The sequence below is a fragment of the Acinonyx jubatus genome, chromosome A2 (assembly GCF_027475565.1).
Source record: "Acinonyx jubatus isolate Ajub_Pintada_27869175 chromosome A2, VMU_Ajub_asm_v1.0, whole genome shotgun sequence".
Taxonomy (NCBI): Eukaryota; Metazoa; Chordata; class Mammalia; order Carnivora; family Felidae; genus Acinonyx; species Acinonyx jubatus.
In genome coordinates this window covers 158391070-158409942 of record NC_069383.1, presented here as the reverse complement: position 1 = coordinate 158409942, position 18873 = coordinate 158391070, and the positions used below count along the sequence as shown (strand labels likewise).

The following is an 18873-nucleotide window of genomic DNA, read 5'->3' as shown; positions in this document are numbered from 1 at the left end:
CTGAAAACATTCATAGGGTTTCTTGCCAGCCTGAGATCACACATGTGTCCTAAGGGATGAAGGATAACTAAACACTCTCCCACATTCTTTACGTTCGTTTCATTTCTCTCCTATGTAATTTCTCTTGGGTGAAACAAGGTTAAAATTCCTTCTGATGGTTTTTCCACATAGACTACATTCATGGGGAATCTCTCCAGGTTGAGTTGGTGCCTACTGGTTAAGGGATAAGTTGTAACTAAAGGCTTTCTCACTCTCAATGCACTCATGGAGACTCCCCCCACCCCATGAAAGTCTGCACTGTAAAAAAAGCAAATTCCTACATTAGAAAGTGCTGCCATTTCCAGGGCTTATGTACGGCTTCTGCTCTGTTCAAGTTCTTTTGAATTTTAAGTAAGGTGAGTGCTCTGCCACAAGGTCCAGAATGGAAGCTTCTCATGTATATTTTTCCTGATAATTATTTAAACAAAAACTGGGGCACCTGGGTGGCTCAGTTGGTTGGGCATCTGACTTCACTCAGGTCATGATCTCATAGTTCGTGCGTTAGAGCCCCACATCGGGCTCTGTGCTGACAGCTTGGAGCCTGGAGCCTGCTTCGGATTCTGTGTCTCCCTCTCTTTCTGCCTCTCCCCCTCTCACACTCTGTCTCTCAAACATAAATAAACATTTTTTTAAAATTTTAAACAAAAACTGAATTATGTGTCAACATTCACTAAGTCATATTAATGGATATGTTTACCTGTGGGAACTCTCCACAAATAAATACTGAAATTGGTTTAGAATGTTCTGCAAATTCATGATACTCAGAGACTCTCTGACTCAGAAACATAGTCTTCTGGGTGAAGGTCATTGGTCCCAAGTGTCTCCCCTTGTGGTTATGCTATTCTGTGTCACAGCAACCCCAGCAGAGAACCAGCAATGCACCCTCAGGAGAGAGGCATTCGGGAGCCTTACCCTTTTCCTGACAGAAGTTTTTCCCAAAGTTTATTCTGCTTTGCAGTGGTCTCTTTGGCTTTAAGTTGAAACTTTTGATCTGAAATTAATGGGGGAGAGGAGGACAAATATTTTTTTTAGAGAAATAAATTGTGAGGTAAAAGTGATTAAAAACAAAAACGTGGGGCACCTGGGTGGTTCAGTCGATTAAGCATCTGAATTCAGCTCAGGTCATGATATTATGGTTCACGAGTTCCAGCCCTGTATTGGGCTCTGTGCTGACAGCTCAGAGCCTGGAGTCTGCTTCAGATTCTGTGTTTCCCTTTCTCTCTGTTCCTCCCCTGTTCATGCCCCCCTCCCCCGTTTCTCTCTCTTTCACACACACACACACACACACACACACACACACACACACACACTAAATAAACATTAAAAAAAATTTAGAAACAAAAACAAAGAGGGGTGCCTGGTTGGTTCAGTCGGTTAAGCATCCAACTCCTGACATTGTCTCGGGTCATGATCTCACACTTCATGAATTCAAGCCCCACACCAGGCTCTGCTCTGGCAGTACAGAATCTGCTTAGGATTCTCGCTCTCTCCCTCTCTCTCTCTCTGTCCCTATCCTGAGCTCTTTCTCTCAAAATAACTAAACTAAAAAAAAAAAAAAAAAAAAAAAAAAAGAACAAAATAGATTTAAAAAAAAGAACAAAATAAACCAATACATTAAAAAAAAAAAAAAAAAGAGGGGCCAAGATGGCAGAACAGCATGCAAGGTTTTTTTGCATCTCTCCTCCCTGAAATGCAGCCAGGTCAACACTAAAACCATCCCGCACACCTAGAAAACTGATTTGAGGATTAACGCAACCTGAACCACAGAACTCGACAGGTACACAGAGCAGAGAGGTGAACTGGGGGGAGAGAGAAGCCACAGAGGGCAAGGAGCTGTTTTTGCTTGCGGAGAGAGGACAGACATGGGCAGAGAGTATGGGAACCCACCCCCATGCCTGAAAAGAGCAGATGAGAAAAGAAAGAGTACGCAAGGGACTGAACAAAAAAGGGAGATAGGAGAAAGCAGAGGGTTTAAATTCCATTAACACTCTATAAATAGGGGGAGCAAAGAGTCTGAAACTCTGCAGCTCATTACCTGGCAGTGCTCTGGTAGGAAGGGCAAATCTCCAGGAGTGGAGTGGAGTCCAGGAGATTCTTGGGCCACATGAGGAGGGGCAGTTCCCCTGGTGGGAGGACATTTAGTAGAGGCTGTGTGGCCACCCCACAGGCAATGGTCCTAGCAGGCCCTGGAGAACAACCACATTTGCTGGTGTTGGAAAAAGGACATTAAGGGGGAAACCTGGTGCCAGATGTGTGTTGTAATTTACCATAATCCCCGAAATGCTGCTGCTACATGATTGTGTGAACTTTTTCTGGGGCAGACTGGCACCCAGCTGCAGTCTCTGGGCATTGGCAGAAGCATGGTCCTGTGAACGTTCCTGGGGGCAGCTGTGCACTGGCCATTCCTCAGTGAGACCCTCCCCCAGAAGGTCTGAGCAGGTCAAAGCCACAGTCCCTCAGAAGTGAGGGGCTGGGAAACACAGCCCCACATGAGATAAAACTCAGGACGAGGTGCCACCTGGCAGCCTGATGGATTGGTCAAGGACAGTGTAAAAGCAGGAATTGGACAGAAGCCAGAGACAAAGAAGGGGTGAGCGACTGCCGGTCGGGAAAGCACAGAATTCTGATAGTGGAGACTGGGTAGCTGGGCAACGCTACTTTCACCCCCTCCTGTTCATGCACCATTTTCACCCCTCCTGTGGTGCATGCACCACAACAATCCACCCCAGTAAGCTAAGCAGCGCCATCTAATGGAGAACGGAGCCATTACACTAAGCCCCGCCCATCTGGGCCAACCTTGCTCTTCAGGAACACAAGTCTCTCCTGCTTAGTTTATGGACTATAAAGGGCTTCATAGTTTGACTTCTAGGGGAAACCAATGTAATTTCAATCCTATTTGTCTGTTTGCTGGTCCATCTATTCATTTTTTTTAATTTTTCTTTTCTTATTCTTGAATACATAAAGAGAAAAAAATGTATTTTTATTTTCCATTTTTATTAAAAATGCTTTTAATTTTTTTCTAATATATTTTTTACTTTTTTGTAAATTTTCAAATTCTATTTTATTTCATTTCATTTTATTCTATTTCATTGTATTCATTTTTTCAAATTTTCAAACATTTTCTTCTTTTTTCTTTTCTTTTCTTATTCTTCCCTTTTTTCTCTAATCTATCAAGCTCCTTTCAACAACCAGACCAAAACACACCTAGGATCTAGCATCCTTTGATTTTTTTGTGTTGCTTTTAATTTTTTAATTTTAATTTGTTTTACCTTATTAATTCTTTTTCTTCCTTCAAAATGATAAAACAAAGGAATTCACCCCAAAAGAAAGAACAGGAAGAAATGACAGTCAGGGAATTAACCAACACAGATACAAGCAAGATGTCTGAACCAGAATTTAGAATAGTGATAATAAGAATACTAGCTGGGGTTGAAAATAGATGAGAATCCTTTTCTGAGGAGATAAAAGAAGTAAAAAGCTAGTCAGGATGAAATAAAAATGCTATAACTGAGCTGCAATCTCAAAGGGATGCCACGGTGGTGAGGATGGATGAGGTAGAACAGTGAATCAGAGATATAGAGGACAACCTTATGGAGAAAAATGAAGCAGGAAAAAAAGGCGAGACTAAGGCAAAACGGCACAATTTAAAAATTAGAGAAATCAGTGACTCATTAAAAAGGAACAACATCAGAATCATAGGGGTCCCAGAGATGAAGAGAGAGAAAAAGGGGTTGAAGGGTTATGTGAGCAAATCATAGCAGAAAACTTTCCTAACCTGGGGAAAGACACAGAAATCAAAATCCAGGAAGCACAGAGGACTCCCATTAGATTCAACAGAAACCGACCATCAAAAAGGCATATCTAGTCAAACTCACAAAATACTCAGGCAAGGAAAGACTCATGAAAGCAGCAAGGGAAAAAAAGTCCTTAACCTACAAGGGAAGACAGTTCAGGTTTGCAGCAGACCTACACACAGAAACTTGGCAGGCCAGAAAAGAGTTGCAGGATATATTCAATGTGTTGAATCAGAAAAATATGCAGGCAAGAATTCTTTATCCAGCAAGGCTGTCATTCAAAATAGCAGGAGACAAAGTTTCCCAGACAAACAAAAATTAAAGGAGTTCGTGACCACTAAACCAGCCCTGCAAGAAATTTTAAGGGGGACTCTCTGAGGGGAGAAAAGACCAAAAAAAAAAAAAAAAAAAAAAAAAAAAAAAAGAGAGAGAGAGAGAGAGAGAGAAAGAGACCAAAGCAACAAAGACTAGAAAGGACCAGAGAACACCATCAGAAACATCAGAAACTCCAACTCTACAGACAACATAATAGCAATAGATTCACATTTTTCAGTACTCACTCTAAACGTCAATGGACTAAATGCTCCAATCAAAAGACACAGGGTAACAGATTGGATAAGAAAACAAGATCCATCTATATGCTATTTACAAGAGACCCACTTTAGACCTAAAGACACCTTCAGATTAAAAGTAAGGGATGGAGAGCCATATATCATGCTAATGGTCGCCAAAAGAAAGCTGGAGTAGCCATACTTATATCAGACGATGCAGACTTTAAAATAAAGAGATGTAAGAGATGTAACAAGAGATGAAGGGCATTATATCATAATTAAGGGGTCTATCCAACAAGAGGATCTAACAATGTAAACATTTTGGAAGCACCCAAATACATAGATCAATTAATCCCAAACATAAAGAAACTCATTGATAATACCATAATAGGAGGGAAATTCAACACCCCAATTACAGTAACAGATATCTAAACAGAAAATCAACAAGGAAACAATGGCTTTGAATGACACACTGGACTGGATGGACTTACAGATATATTCAGAACATTTCATCCTAAAGCAGCGGAATTCACCTTCTTCTCCAGGGCACATGGAACTTTCTCCAGAATAGATCACATACTGGGACACAAATCAGCCCTCAACAAGTACAAAAAGATCAAGACATATCATGCATATTTTCAGACCACAAGGCTGTGAAACTTGAAATCAACCACAAGAAAAAATGTGGAAAGATAAATACTTGGAGACTAAAGAACATCCTACTAAAGAATGAATGGGCTAACCAGGAAATTAAAGAGGAAATTAAAAAATACATGGAGGCCAATGAAAATGATAACACCACAGCCCCAAACCTCTGGGACGCAACAAAGGCAGTCATAAGAGGGAAGTATAAAATAGCAATCCAGGCCTTCCTAAAGAAGGAAGAAAGGCCTCAGATATACAACCTAACCTTACACCTCAAAGAACTGGAAAAACAACAGCAAATAAAACCCAAAACCAGAAGAAGACAGTTAATAATAAAGATTAGAGCTGAAATCAATGCTATCAAAACCAAAAATCAGTAGAATAGATCAATGAAACCAGAGCTGGTTCTTTGAAAGAATTAACAAAATTGATAAACCCTTAGCCAATTTGATCCAAAAGAAAAAGTAAAGGGCCCAAATAAATAAAATCAAGAATGAAAGAGGAGAGATCACAACCAACACAGCAGAAATAAAAACAATAATAAGAGAATATTATGAGCAATTATACACCAATAAAATGGGCAACCTGGAAGAAATAGAGAAATCCTAGAAACATATAAACTACCAAAACTGAAAGAGGAAGAAATAGAAAATTTGAACAGACCCATAAATAGTAAAGAAATCAAATTAGTAATCAAAAATCTCCCAAAAAACAAGAGTCCAGGGCCAGATGGCTTTCCAGGGGATTTCTACCAAACATTTAAGGAAGAGTTAACACCTATTCTTTTGAAGCTGTTCCAAAAAATAGAAATGGAAGGAAAACTTCCAAACTCTTTCTATGAAGCCAGCATTACCTTGATTCCAAAACCAGACAAAGACCCCACTAAAAAGGAGAACTATAGACCAATTTCCCTGATAAACAGGATGCAAAATTCCTCAACAAGGTATTAGCCAACTGGATCTAACAATACATTAAAAAAATTATTCACCACAACCAAATGGGATTTATACCTGGGATTCAGGTTCAATATCCACAAAACAATCAATGCGATTCATCACATCAATAAAAGTAAGGACAAGAACCACATGACCCTCTCAATAGATGCAGACAAAGCATTTGACCAAATACAGCATTCTTTCTTGATAAAATCCCTCAAAGTAGGGATAGAAGGATCATACCTTGAGATCATAAACCATATATGAAAGACCCAAAGCTAATATCCTCAATGGGGAAAATCTAAGAGCTTTACCTCTAAGGTCAGGAACAAGACAGGGATGTCCACTCTTGCCACTGTTATCAACATAGTATTGCAAGTCTTAGCCTTAGCAATCAGACAACACAAAGAAATAAAAGACATCCAGATCGGCCAGGGGGAGGTCAAACTTTCACTCTTTGAAGGTGACATGATACTCCATATGGAAAGCCCAAAAGATTCCACCAAAAACCTGCTAGAACTGATCCATGAATTCAGCAAAGTCGCAGGACATAAAATCAATGCACAGAAATCGGTTGTGTTCCTATACACCCAATAATGAAGCAACAGAAAGAGAAATCAAGGAATCGATCCCATTTACAATTGCAGCAAAAGCCATAAAATACCTAGGAATAAATCTAACCAAAGAGGTGAAAAATGTATACACTGAAAACTATAGAAAGCTTATGACAGAAATTGAAGAAGATACACACAAAATGGAAAAATATTCCATGCTCCTGGATGGGAAGACCAAATATTGTTAAAATGCCGGTGTGACCCAAAGCAATCTACATATTCAATGCAATACCTATTAAAATAACACCAGCATTCTTCACAGAGCTAGAACAAACAATCCTAAACTTTGTAGGGAACCCATACCCATACCCTTTGTGTGGAACTTTGTAAAGACCCCCAAATAGCCAAAGCAATCCTGAAAAGGAAAACCAAAGCTGGAGGCATCACAATCCTGGACTTCAAGCTGTATTACAAAACTGTAATCATGAAGACAGTATGGTACTGGCACAAAAACAGACACTCAGATCAATGGGACAGAATAAAGAACCCAGAAATGGACCCACAAACGTATGGCCAACTAATCTCTGACAGAGCAGGAAAGAATATCCAATGGAATAAAGACAGTCTCTTCAGCAAATGGTGCTGGGAAAACTGGACAGCGACATGCAGAAGAATGAACCTGGACCACTTTCTTACACCATACACAAAAATAAACTCAAAATGGATGAAAGACCTAAATGGAAGACAGGAAGGCATCAAATCCGAGAGGAGAAAGCAGGTAAGAGCCTCTTCAACCTCGGCCGCAGCAACTTCTTACACGACACGTCTCCGGAGGCAAGGGAAACAAAAGCAAAAATGAACTATTGGGACTGCATCAAAATAAAAAGCTTCTGCACAGCAAAGGAAACAATCAGCAAAACTAAAAGGCAACCAACAGAATGGGAGAAGATATTTGCTAATGACATATCAGACAAAGGGTTAGCATCCAAAATCCATAAAGAACTTCTCAAACTCAACACCCAAAAAACAAAGAATCCAGTGAAGATATGGGCAAAAGACATGAAGAGACACTTCTCCAAAGAAGACATCTAGATGGCCAACCGACACATGAAAAGATGTTCAGCGTCACTCATCATCAGGGAAATACACGTCAAAACCACAATGAGATACCACCTCATACCTGTCAGAATGGCTAACATTAACAACTCGGGCGACAACAGATGTTGGCGAGGATGTGGAGAAAGAGGATCTCCTTTGCATTGCTGGTGGGAATGCAGGCTGGTGCAGCCACTCTGGAAAACGGTCTGGAGGTTCCTCAAAAAATGAAAAATAGAACTACCTTACGACCCAGCCATTGCACTACTAGGTATTTATCTAAGGGATACAGGTATGCTGTTTCGAAGGGGCACATGCACCCCAGTGTTTATAGCAGCACTATTCAACAATAGCCAAAGTATGGAAAGAGCCCAAATGTCCATCGGTGGATGAATGGATAAAGAAAATGTGGTATATATATACAATGGAGTATTACCCAGCAATCAAAAAGAACGAAATCTTGCCATTTGCAACTATGTGGATGGAACTAGAGGGTATTATGTTAAGCAAAATTAGAGAAAGACAAATATCATAGGACTTCACTCATGAGGACTCAAAGATACAAAACAGATGAACATAAGGGAAGGGAAGCAAGAATAACGTAAAAACAGGGAGGGGGCCAAAACATAAGAGACTTAAATATGGAGAACAAACAGAGGGTTGCTGGAGGGGTTGTGAGAGGGGGATGGGCTAAATGGGTAAGGGGCATTAAGGAATCTACTCCTGAAATCGTTGTGCTATATGCTAACTAACTTGAATGTAAATTACAAAAAAAAAAATAATAATAATAATAAATTAAATTAAAAAAAAGTCTCTTAGTTTGTCCCCCTTGCTAGTATGTTCTTAAAAAATATAAATAGGAATAGAAAATTCTTACAAAACTCCTGCTAGCCTGCCAGTCACAAGGTGTAAATCCAGATTGGATCTAGGCTTGTTTGCCCTGATCTTGACCAGGCTCCTGGCCCCTCTGCCACCCTCTCCCATCACTCTCCTCTCCAGACACCCAGGTCACAAGCTCCAGCCACACCTGCACGGGCTTTCCTCCCTGTTGAGCATCTGCGTGGAGCTAGATCACCACCGCCGCCCCCCCCCCCCCACTTTCATTTTCCTGAGACCCTGTTCCTCCAGGGCTTCCAAAGGCCAGGACAAGGTGGGAGTGGAGCCCCAGGAGCCCCCAGTCTGCCTGCATTAGGGTTGGGGCCTTTAGGGTTTGAGATGTTTGAGGTATAGAACTACATTATACCTTGTATTCTTTTTATTAACTTGGGCAATTGACTTGGGAAACTTCTCTGAACTTGAATACCCTCAACATCACAGGAGGTTGCAAGCCTTCCTCATGGACAGCAAGGCCCCCAGGCCTCTTTCCTGGTTGTGAGAGACAGGATTGCCATGGCCTTTTAGGAAATCCGTGTGCCTGCTGGCATTTGCTTTGTTTGTGTGTGAGGTCATGGGTCATGTGATACAGCCTCCAGGCAGGTGCTAGCTGGAGTCTAGGGCATGGCCAGCTTCTCACATCCACCTCTTGTCCTCTAGCAATGCAAGTCCACCTGTCTCCAGGAAGGAAATGTGGAGGCTGAAGTGATGGCTCCAGGGTGGCTGACAACCTGGTCATAGGTAATCATATTAAATCAAAATCCCCCTTGGGGTGCTTGGGTGGCTCAGTCAGTTAAGAGACCAAGTCTTGATTTTGGCTCATGATTCATGGTCTGTGAGTTTGATCCCCACTTCAGGCTCTGCGCTGACAGCACAGAGCCTGTTGGGATTCTCCCTCTTCCTCTCCCTGCCCTTCCCCTGCTCATGCACACACACATTCTCTCTCTCTCTCTCTCAAAATAAGTAAATAAACATAAAAAATTCCCCTCATTCCAATGTGACATCTCCCTCCCTGAGGTTGGCTGTGTCTCCTTTTGTGGCCTGGAGCCTTCCAACCTGACCAGGACTTGTCTCCATACTCCTCAGGACCATTAGCCTCTAATGAATGGTGGTGGCTAAGGGACTTCCCAGAGAATGCTCAGTATTTGTGAATGTTTTTCAGCGCCTGTTCATATTAGCTCAATAGTCACTTCAGAGCTTCAGAGCTGTGGCAGAAAACCAAGAAAAGGCTATGTGCTGACTTTGTCTCAGGAATTCATGGAGACATAATTCATTCATTTACTGAGTATTTGTCCCAGGCCTCCATAGGCTCAGGGCTATGTGGTGTCTCGCCTAGGGGACCCAGGCTGGGTGTGATCACAGACTAGTTGCACAGAGAAAAGTTCAACCCCTTGTTGAAGAGCTAATAAATCAATGAGGCCAGATGAGATTGCTGAGGATGTGCAAGTGGAGAGAGACGAGAGGTGAGGAATCGCCCCTGCCCCATCTGAATGTCCCATTCCTTGGTCTTCTGGGGCCATCCTCCTCACACCCCACCTTCCTGGGACACTGATGGAGATGGGCCTTGGCTAAGCCCAAATGTGTGTGATGTTTCAGGATTCAGCGACCTTTGAGTAAGTGGCAGTGGACTTCCTCGAGGAGGAGTGGGCACCACTGGACCCTGCTCAGAAAATCTTGCGTAGAGACATGATGTTGGACAACTATAGGAGCCTGGCCTCAGTCAGCTTAATCTCTTCACTCATAGGTTTCTGCTGCAAATATTTCTTCAACACCTGTTACATTCCAGGAATTGTTCTTGGTCTTGGTAAAAGAGTAGTGAAGAGGGAGATGTGGCCCACTCTTGAGGAGTGACAGGGTACAGCAGGAGTGGCCACACCTTTCCTTAAAAGGCCAGAGAGGAAATATTTTCAGCCTAGTGGGCCATAGTATTTCTGTTGCAGCTACACACATGATGCAATGCTACCAATGTAGTGGCCAGTGTAGCGCGGAATGTAAACAAATAGGCAGAGCCGTGTTCCAGTGAAACTATCTTTACAAAAGCAGGTGGCTAACCCCTGGGGTCTAGTCACTAGTCCGTACTCTAGCATCTTCCCCTTGAGAATGGAGATTCATCTCTTACGCCAACCTTATTTTTTTCATGTTTAGAAGCTTTGGTGTGGCTCTGAGCTCGGGTCTGAGGATCCCCAGTCCCTCCAGGGCACGACGTGAGGTAGTTTGTTGGGTCCTGGGTACCATCATCACTGCCCATGGGGCCACACATCCCTGTCCTCTGAAAGTGGTGGTCCCACTCTGAGGGGAGGTTGCCTTTTCACCCTGCATGTTCCGCCTGATGTGTCTTTCTCTGTGTACAGGGTATCATTTCCATAAACCCAACCTGCTCACCCATAAGGAGCTGAGGACCAAGAAGAGGAGAGTTCTAATTGTCCAAGAAACCCGTTCAGGTGAGCCTCAGGCAAAAGGAACTCCATTTAGGAAATTTCTAAAATGTCATGATTTTTTTTTGTTGAAGTATAGTTGACACAGCGTTACATTAGTTTCAGGCGTACAACACAGTTATTGGACAGCAAGTTTATATGTTATACTGTGTTCACCACAAGTGTAGCTACCATCTGTCACCATGCACCACTATTACAATGTCATCTAAAATGTTCTCTTGTTTGGGGACTCCTGGGTGGCTCAGACGGTTAAGCGTCCGACTTTGGCTCAGGTCATGATCTCGCAGTCCGTGAGTTTGAGCCCCGGGTTGGGCTCTGTGCTGACAGCTCAGAGCTTGGAGCCTGTTTCAGATTCTGTGTCTCCCTCTCCTGCCCTTCCCCTGCTCTTTCTCTGTCTTTCTCCCCAAAATAATTAAACATTAAAAAAAATTTTTTTAATGTTATCTTGTCATAAATCATCTCAGGCCACTTGGGATGAGTTTCGTCTTGAGGCTTTCTTTGGCTTCCCTTCCTCTCCTCCCTTTTCTCCTCCACTTTCTATGGCTTCTAGAGAAAACTCTGCCCTGCTTCCTTTCTTCAGAACATTTCCACTTTTGTAAATAAAGTTTTACTGGAACACAGGCCCACCAATTTGTCCATTTGTCTGCTTTCCCCAAGCTTGGCTTCCCCCATAGTGCCCTCTACCGACTGTTAGCAGCCCTCTCTTTCCTGCCAAATTATTTCTTAGCATTTCCATCCCTTGTTTCTGTCATTATCAAATTGTTCATATTGCTGAAATCCTTAAAAGTATGTCTTTAACTGTTGGGGCATTCTTTCCTATCACATTGACTTCTTATGTTTGGAGTCAGTCTACAGTCTATGAAAAAAAGCTACATGGGCCTGGCTCTTTGTTTTTGTCTGTTTTTAAGAGTTTTTTTTTATGTTTTATTATTTTTTATTTGAGAGAGAGACAGGGGCAGAGAGTGAGCAGGGGAGGAAAGAGAGACAGAGATAGGATCTGAAGCAGGCTCCAGACTTCGAGCTGTCAGCACAAGGCCTGATGAGGGTCTTGAACACAACAAGCAGTGAGATCATGACCTGAGCCGAAGTCGGATGCTTGACCAACTGATCCACCCAGACGCCCCTTAAGAGTTTAAGTAATCTCTACACCTAGCATGGGGCTTGAACTCACAACCTAGAGGTCAAGAGTTGCATGTTCTACCAACTGAGCCAGCCAGGAGCCCCCCCACCCCCACTTTTTAAAAAATAATTTATTTATTTTTAAATTTACATCCAAATTAGTTAGCATATAGTGCCACAATGATTTCAGGAGTAGATTCCTTAATGCCCCTTACCCATTTAGCCCATCCCCCTCTCACAACCCCTCCAGCAACCCTCTGTTTGTTCTCCATATTTAAGTCTCTTATGTTTTGGCCCCCTCCCTGTTTTTACGTTATTCTTGCTTCCCTTCCCTTATGTTCATCTGTTTTGTATCTTTGAGTCCTCATGAGTGAAGTCCTATGATATTTGTCTTTCTCTAATTTTGCTTAACATAATACCCTCTAGTTCCATCCACATAGTTGCAAATGGCAAGATTTCGTTCTTTTTGATTGCTGGGTAATACTCCATTGTATATATATACCACATTTTCTTTATCCATTCATCCACCGATGGACATTTGGGCTCTTTCCATACTTTGGCTATTGTTGAATAGTGCTGCTATAAACACTGGGGTGCATGTGCCCCTTCGAAACAGCATACCTGTATCCCTTAGATAAATACCTAGTAGTGCAATGGCTGGGTCGTAAGGTAGTTCTATTTTTCATTTTTTGAGGAACCTCCAGACCGTTTTCCAGAGTGGCTGCACCAGCCTGCATTCCCACCAGCAATGCAAAGGAGATCCTCTTTCTCCACATCCTCGCCAACATCTGTTGTCGCCCGAGTTGTTAATGTTAGCCATTCTGACAGGTATGAGGTGGTATCTCATTGTGGTTTTGACGTGTATTTCCCTGATGATGAGTGACGCTGAACATCTTTTCATGTGTCGGTTGGCCATCTAGATGTCTTCTTTGGAGAAGTGTCTCTTCATGTCTTTTGCCCATATCTTCACTGGATTCTTTGTTTTTTGGGTGTTGAGTTTGAGAAGTTCTTTATGGATTTTGGATGCTAACCCTTTGTCTGATATGTCATTAGCAAATATCTTCTCCCATTCTGTTGGTTGCCTTTTAGTTTTGCTGATTGTTTCCTTTGCTGTGCAGAAGCTTTTTATTTTGATGCAGTCCCAATAGTTCATTTTTGCTTTTGTTTCCCTTGCCTCCGGAGACGTGTCGTGTAAGAAGTTGCTGCGGCCGAGGTTGAAGAGGCTCTTACCTGCTTTCTCCTCTCGGATTTGATGCCTTCCTGTCTTCCATTTAGGTCTTTCATCCATTTTGAGTTTATTTTTGTGTATGGTGTAAGAAAGTGGTCCAGGTTCATTCTTCTGCATGTCGCTGTCCAGTTTTCCCAGCACCATTTGCTGAAGAGACTGTCTTTATTCCATTGGATATTCTTTCCTGCTCTGTCAGAGATTAGTTGGCCATACGTTTGTGGGTCCATTTCTGGGTTCTTTATTCTGTCCCATTGATCTGAGTGTCTGTTTTTGTGCCAGTACCATACTGTCTTCATGATTACAGTTTTGTAATACAGCTTGAAGTCCAGGATTGTGATGCCTCCAGCTTTGGTTTTCCTTTTCAGGATTGCTTTGGCTATTTGGGGGTCTTTACAAAGTTCCACACAAAGGGTATGGGTATGGGTTCCCTACAAAGTTTAGGATTGTTTGTTCTAGCTCTGTGAAGAATGCTGGTGTTATTTTAATAGGTATTGCATTGAATATGTAGATTGCTTTGGGTCACACCAGCATTTTAACAATATTTGGTCTTCCCATCCAGGAGCATGGAATATTTTTCCATTTTGTGTGTATCTTCTTCAATTTCTGTCATAAGCTTTCTATAGTTTTCAGTGTATACATTTTTCACCTCTTTGGTTAGATTTATTCCTAGGTATTTTATGGCTTTTGCTGCAATTGTAAATGGGATCGATTCCTTGATTTCTCTTTCTGTTGCTTCATTATTGGGTGTATAGGAACACAACCGATTTCTGTGCATTGATTTTATGTCCTGCGACTTTGCTGAATTCATGGATCAGTTCTAGCAGGTTTTTGGTGGAATCTTTTGGGCTTTCCATATGGAGTATCATGTCACCTTCAAAGAGTGAAAGTTTGACCTCCCCCTGGCCGATCTGGATGTCTTTTATTTCTTTGTGTTGTCTGATTGCTAAGGCTAAGACTTGCAATACTATGTTGATAACAGTGGCAAGAGTGGACATCCCTGTCTTGTTCCTGACCTTAGGGGGAAAGCTCTCAGTTTTTCCCCATTGAGGATGATATTAGCATTGTTTTTTTATGTTTTTATTTTACTTTTGAGTGCGAGTGTGGGAGGGACAGAGAGAGAGGGAGACACAGAATCCGAAGCAGGCTCCAGGCTCTGAGCGGTCAGCACAGAGCCTGATGAGGGGCTCGAACTCACAGACTGAGATCATGACCTGAGCCGAAGTGGGACGCTTAACCAACTGAGCCACCCACGCGCCCCAAGAGACTCTTAAATACAGAGAACAAACTAAGGGTTTCTGGGGGGGGATGTTGGGAGGGGGGCTGGGCTACAGTGGTGAGGGGCATTAAGGAGGACACTTGTTGGGATGAGCACTCGGTATTATATGTAAGTGATGAATTACTAAATTCTATTCCTGAAATTATTATTACATTATATGTTAACTAAGTTGGATTTAAATTTTTTAAAGTGAAAAATAAAAAAGATCATACTGGCAGCTGTTCATAGGACAGAACAGGGAAAGCAACAGTAAAAGTGGGGGTGGATGGTAAGGGGCAACAGCAGGATCCAGGTGAGAATGGGGACTCCTTGGGAGCAGAAGAGATGATTGTACACATATTGAAGGAAATGTCAAAGGATCTGCTAGAGTTAGATTGGGATGAAAAGTGAGAAGAGGGGGAGATGTGTAGCCAGTTTTGAGAACTTAGAGAAACCACAGAAGGTTTTTATACTCACAATGTCAAGCTTCACACCCAAACCCTGTGCTCCTGGAAAACTGTGATGGGCAAGAAATTCCCCAGCCCTTTTTGTGTTCTGGGAATGCCCGAATACAACGAAACACCCTTCCCTGCATGACTTAGATAGGGCAGGATGATGACCCCTTGTTTACCTTTGACAATGCCAGGCACAGACCATCCAAATTCCCACCTTTGTCTCATGAATGAGTAGCTCCACTGTTTGTTCCCCACTAAACTACTTAGATAAAATGCCTCTGAATTTAATTTGAGTTCACTAAACTTCAGCCAAGCTTCTCTCCTCCTGAACTCACCCCTGAGCACAGGGACTCAGATCAACCCTCTACAGCCCCTCCCCGACAATCAGCTGATCTCCCTGATCAACTATCCTATCACCCCACCCACTCATCCCACTTCCCAGTCTTGTAAATTCTTTCCTATAAAAGAAAAGCTCTTTAGTGCCAGTGTTTAGGATGGGAGTATTCTGCCTACAGCAATGGTCTCTCCTTACAAAACCACTAAACTGGATAGGTGGTGGTGCTATCACCCTAAGAGGGAAAGATTAAGAAAAGGCAAATTCGACAGTCTCTTCAACAGATGATTTTGGGAAAGCTGGACAGTGACATGCAGGAAGAATGAAACTGGACCACTTTCTTCCACCATACACAAAAATAAATTCAAAATGGGTGAAAGACCTAAATGTGAGACTGGAAGCCATCAAACTCCTAGAGGAGAAAACCGGCAGCAACCTCTTTGACCTGGGCTGGAGCAACTTCTTACTAGATAGGTCACTGGAGGCAAGGGGAACAAAAGCAAACATGAACTATTGTGACTTCAACAAGAGAAAAAGCCTCTGCACAGTGAAGGAAATGGTCAACAAAACTAAAAGCCAACCTACAAAATGGGAGAAGATATCTGCAAATGACATATCTTTTTTTCAGTTTATTAATTTTGAGAGAGAGAGAGGGGCACCTGGGTGGCTCAGTCAGTTAAGCATCGAACTTCAGCTCAGGTCATGATTCCACAGTTAATGATTCCGAGCCCTGCATCAAGTGAGCACGAGCCCTGCTTTGGGTGAGCCACACTTTTCTCTCTCTCTCTCTCTCTCTCTCTCTCTCTCTCTCTCCTCTCTCTCTCCCTCCCTCCCTCCTGCCCTCCCTCCCTCCCTCACTCTGCCCCTCGCTCACTTGTAGCCTCTCTCTCTCAAAAAGAGAGAGAGAGAAAGGCAGAGAGAGAGAGAGAGAGAGAGAGAGAGAGAGAGAGAGAGAGGCAGGGAAAACATCCCAAACAGACTCCTTGCTGTTAGCACAGAGCCCAACGGGGGTTGGGCAGGGCGCCTCAATCTCACAAATTGTGAGATCATGACCTGAGCTGAAATCAAGAGTCAGTCGCTTAACCAACTGAGCCACCCAGGTGCCCCACAAATGACATATCTGAAAAAGGATTAGTATCCAAAATCTATTTAAAAAAAACATCAAACTCAGGCCGTCTGGGTAGCTCAGTTGGCTGAGTTGAGCAGTTGAACATCAGACTCTTGATTTTGGCTCAGTTCATGATCCTAGGGTTGCAGGATCAAGCCCCCCCATGGGGCTTGGCAATGAGTGTGGAGCCTGCTTAAGATTCTCTCAGTTTCCCTTTGCCCCTCCCCCCCACTCACATGCTTTCTCTCTCAAAATAAATAAATAAGCTTCAAAAAAAATTTTTTTAATAAAAATAGAACTACCCTATGACCAGGCAATTGCATTACTTGGTATTTACCCAAAGGATACAAAAATACTGATTCAAAGGGACACATGCACCCCAATGTTTATACCAGCATTATCAACAATAGTCAAATTATGGAAAGAGCCCAATTGTCTATCAACTGATGAATGGATAAAGAAGATGTGGTACACATGTACAATGGAATATTACTCAGTCATCAAATTGAATGAAATCTTGCTATTTGCAGTGACATGGATGGAGCTACAATGTATTATGCTAAGTGAAAGAAGTCAATCAGAGAATGACAAATACCATGTGATTTCACTCATATGTGGAATTTAAGAAACACAAGAGATGAACATAAGGGAAGGGGAAAAAAGAGGGAAGCAAACCATAAGAGGCTCAACTATAGAGAACAAACTGAGGGTTGGTGAGGGAGTTGGGCAAGGGATGGGCTAAATGGGTGATGGATATTAAGGAAGGCACTAGTGATGAGCACTGGGTGTTAGCTGTAAGTGATAAATTACTTTTTTTAACATTAATTATTAAGAGACAGAGACAGAGCATGAGCATGGGAGGGGCAGAGAGAGGGGGAGACACGGAATCCGAAGCAGGCTCCAGGCTCTGAGCTGTCAGCACAGAGCCCAATGCGGGGCTCGAACTCACAAACCGCGAGATCATTGGCCTGAGCCAAAGTCAGATGCTTAACCAACTGAGCCACCCAGGCACCCCTGTAAGTGATAAATTACTTAGAATTACATAAATTACAGTAGAATTTATTCTACTCCTGAAACCAATATTACACTATATGTTAACTAACTAGAATTTAAGTAAAAAGTTGAAACAAAAAAAAAGGTGGCAAATTGTTCAAGGTGAAGTTTTACAGGAAAACATATATATTTTGTATAATATGTGAAAATATGTATATATCATATACAATATACCTTATAGATACACAGAACATTTAACATATTTTACGTATGGCATATTTTCCCATCAAATCAGAAGGGGTGGCTCAGATGGTTAAGCAGCTGACTCGACTTCAGCTCAAGTCATGATCCCACAGTTCGTGGGTTCAAGCCCAACACTGGGCTCTGCACTGGCAGTGCACAGCCTGCTTGAGATTCTCTCTCTCCCTCTCTCTCTCTGCTCCTCCCCTGCTTGTGTGTTCTTTCTCTCTCTCAAAATTAATAAATAAACTATTAAAAAGAAGTGGGAGGGGTAATATAGCAACAGAGAGCCCAGACACTAAGGAGCTAGGGAGCACAGAGAGGGAGTACGTCTATCCATCTGACCACTGTCTCCCACATCATGGCAATAGAGGAAGGGATGGACAGCTGGAGGGCTCAGGAAAGGAAGGGAAATTTCCTCCTAGGGCAGGGCAACTCCCACACGGTATGCTCCCCCTTAGAGAGGCTTTTGGGGGAATTGAGACTTTGGGGGCAATCTTTTTGTAAGAAGTATATCAAGATCTATTGTTTAGTTTGTGGGAATGTGGGTTGGCAGGAATAATTTCAAAACTAGGTAGACCAGCAGGCCAAGGGAGGGCTTCTAGGGGATAACTTATCTGGATTCCAAGTTCAGACCACCAATCCCTTGGCACTGGGTAGAAAAACTGTCTTAGCCACAGATGACAAAGGATGACTAGAGGCCACTGATAGTTGGGAGTGTGCTGGGATATTGGAATTTATGTCTACTAAAATTTTAAATAGTCCTATGCCTTCAACTAGCAACTTGTAGGACCATAGCCAAGAGAAACTCTGGCATCTGTGCAGATAGATAGATAGATACATGTGTGTGTGTTCAAGCTTGTTCATTAAAAACTGTTTATAATAGGTAAAAACTGGAACCAATTGAAATATACATTACATTATAGCAAGGGCCCAAATAATTATCATATATTCATACTGTGGGAAATGATTATGGTGCTTAAAACAAAAACTGATATAGATCTGAAGGTAAAGTATAAATATATTTACATAATTTATAAAATATGTATATGCAGAAAGGTATATACATGCATTAAAAATGACTGTTAGGCAGGGGCGCCTGGGTGGCTCAGTCGGTTGGGCATCCAACTTCAGCCCAGGTCATGATCTGACAGTTCGTGGGTTCGAGCTCCGCGTCAGGCTCTGTGCTGACAGCTCAGAGCTCAAAGTCTGGAGCCTGC

General features: G+C 42.5%; 2 long non-coding RNA genes across 3 annotated transcripts in view; one reads left to right on the top strand and one right to left on the bottom strand.

The window, feature by feature from the left end:
* The window catches only part of LOC106979033 (uncharacterized), a 52193-nt gene that overhangs the window by 30455 nt on the left and 2865 nt on the right, over positions 1-18873 (bottom strand). The window contains exons 2-3 of one of the 2 annotated variants that reach the window (XR_008297300.1): positions 2075-2225; positions 952-1030 (exon numbers count right to left, since the gene is read on the bottom strand). This is a non-coding gene — a long non-coding RNA (uncharacterized LOC106979033). Of the gene's footprint in view, positions 1-951; positions 1031-2074; positions 4621-18873 lie in introns of those variants that run through there. The other variant, XR_008297299.1, reaches the window with a different exon arrangement.
* On the top strand, positions 9354-11309 carry LOC128314956 (uncharacterized). The gene is made up of 3 exons (XR_008297303.1): positions 9354-10230; positions 10632-10695; positions 10838-11309. It is a non-coding gene; the product is annotated as an uncharacterized LOC128314956 (long non-coding RNA).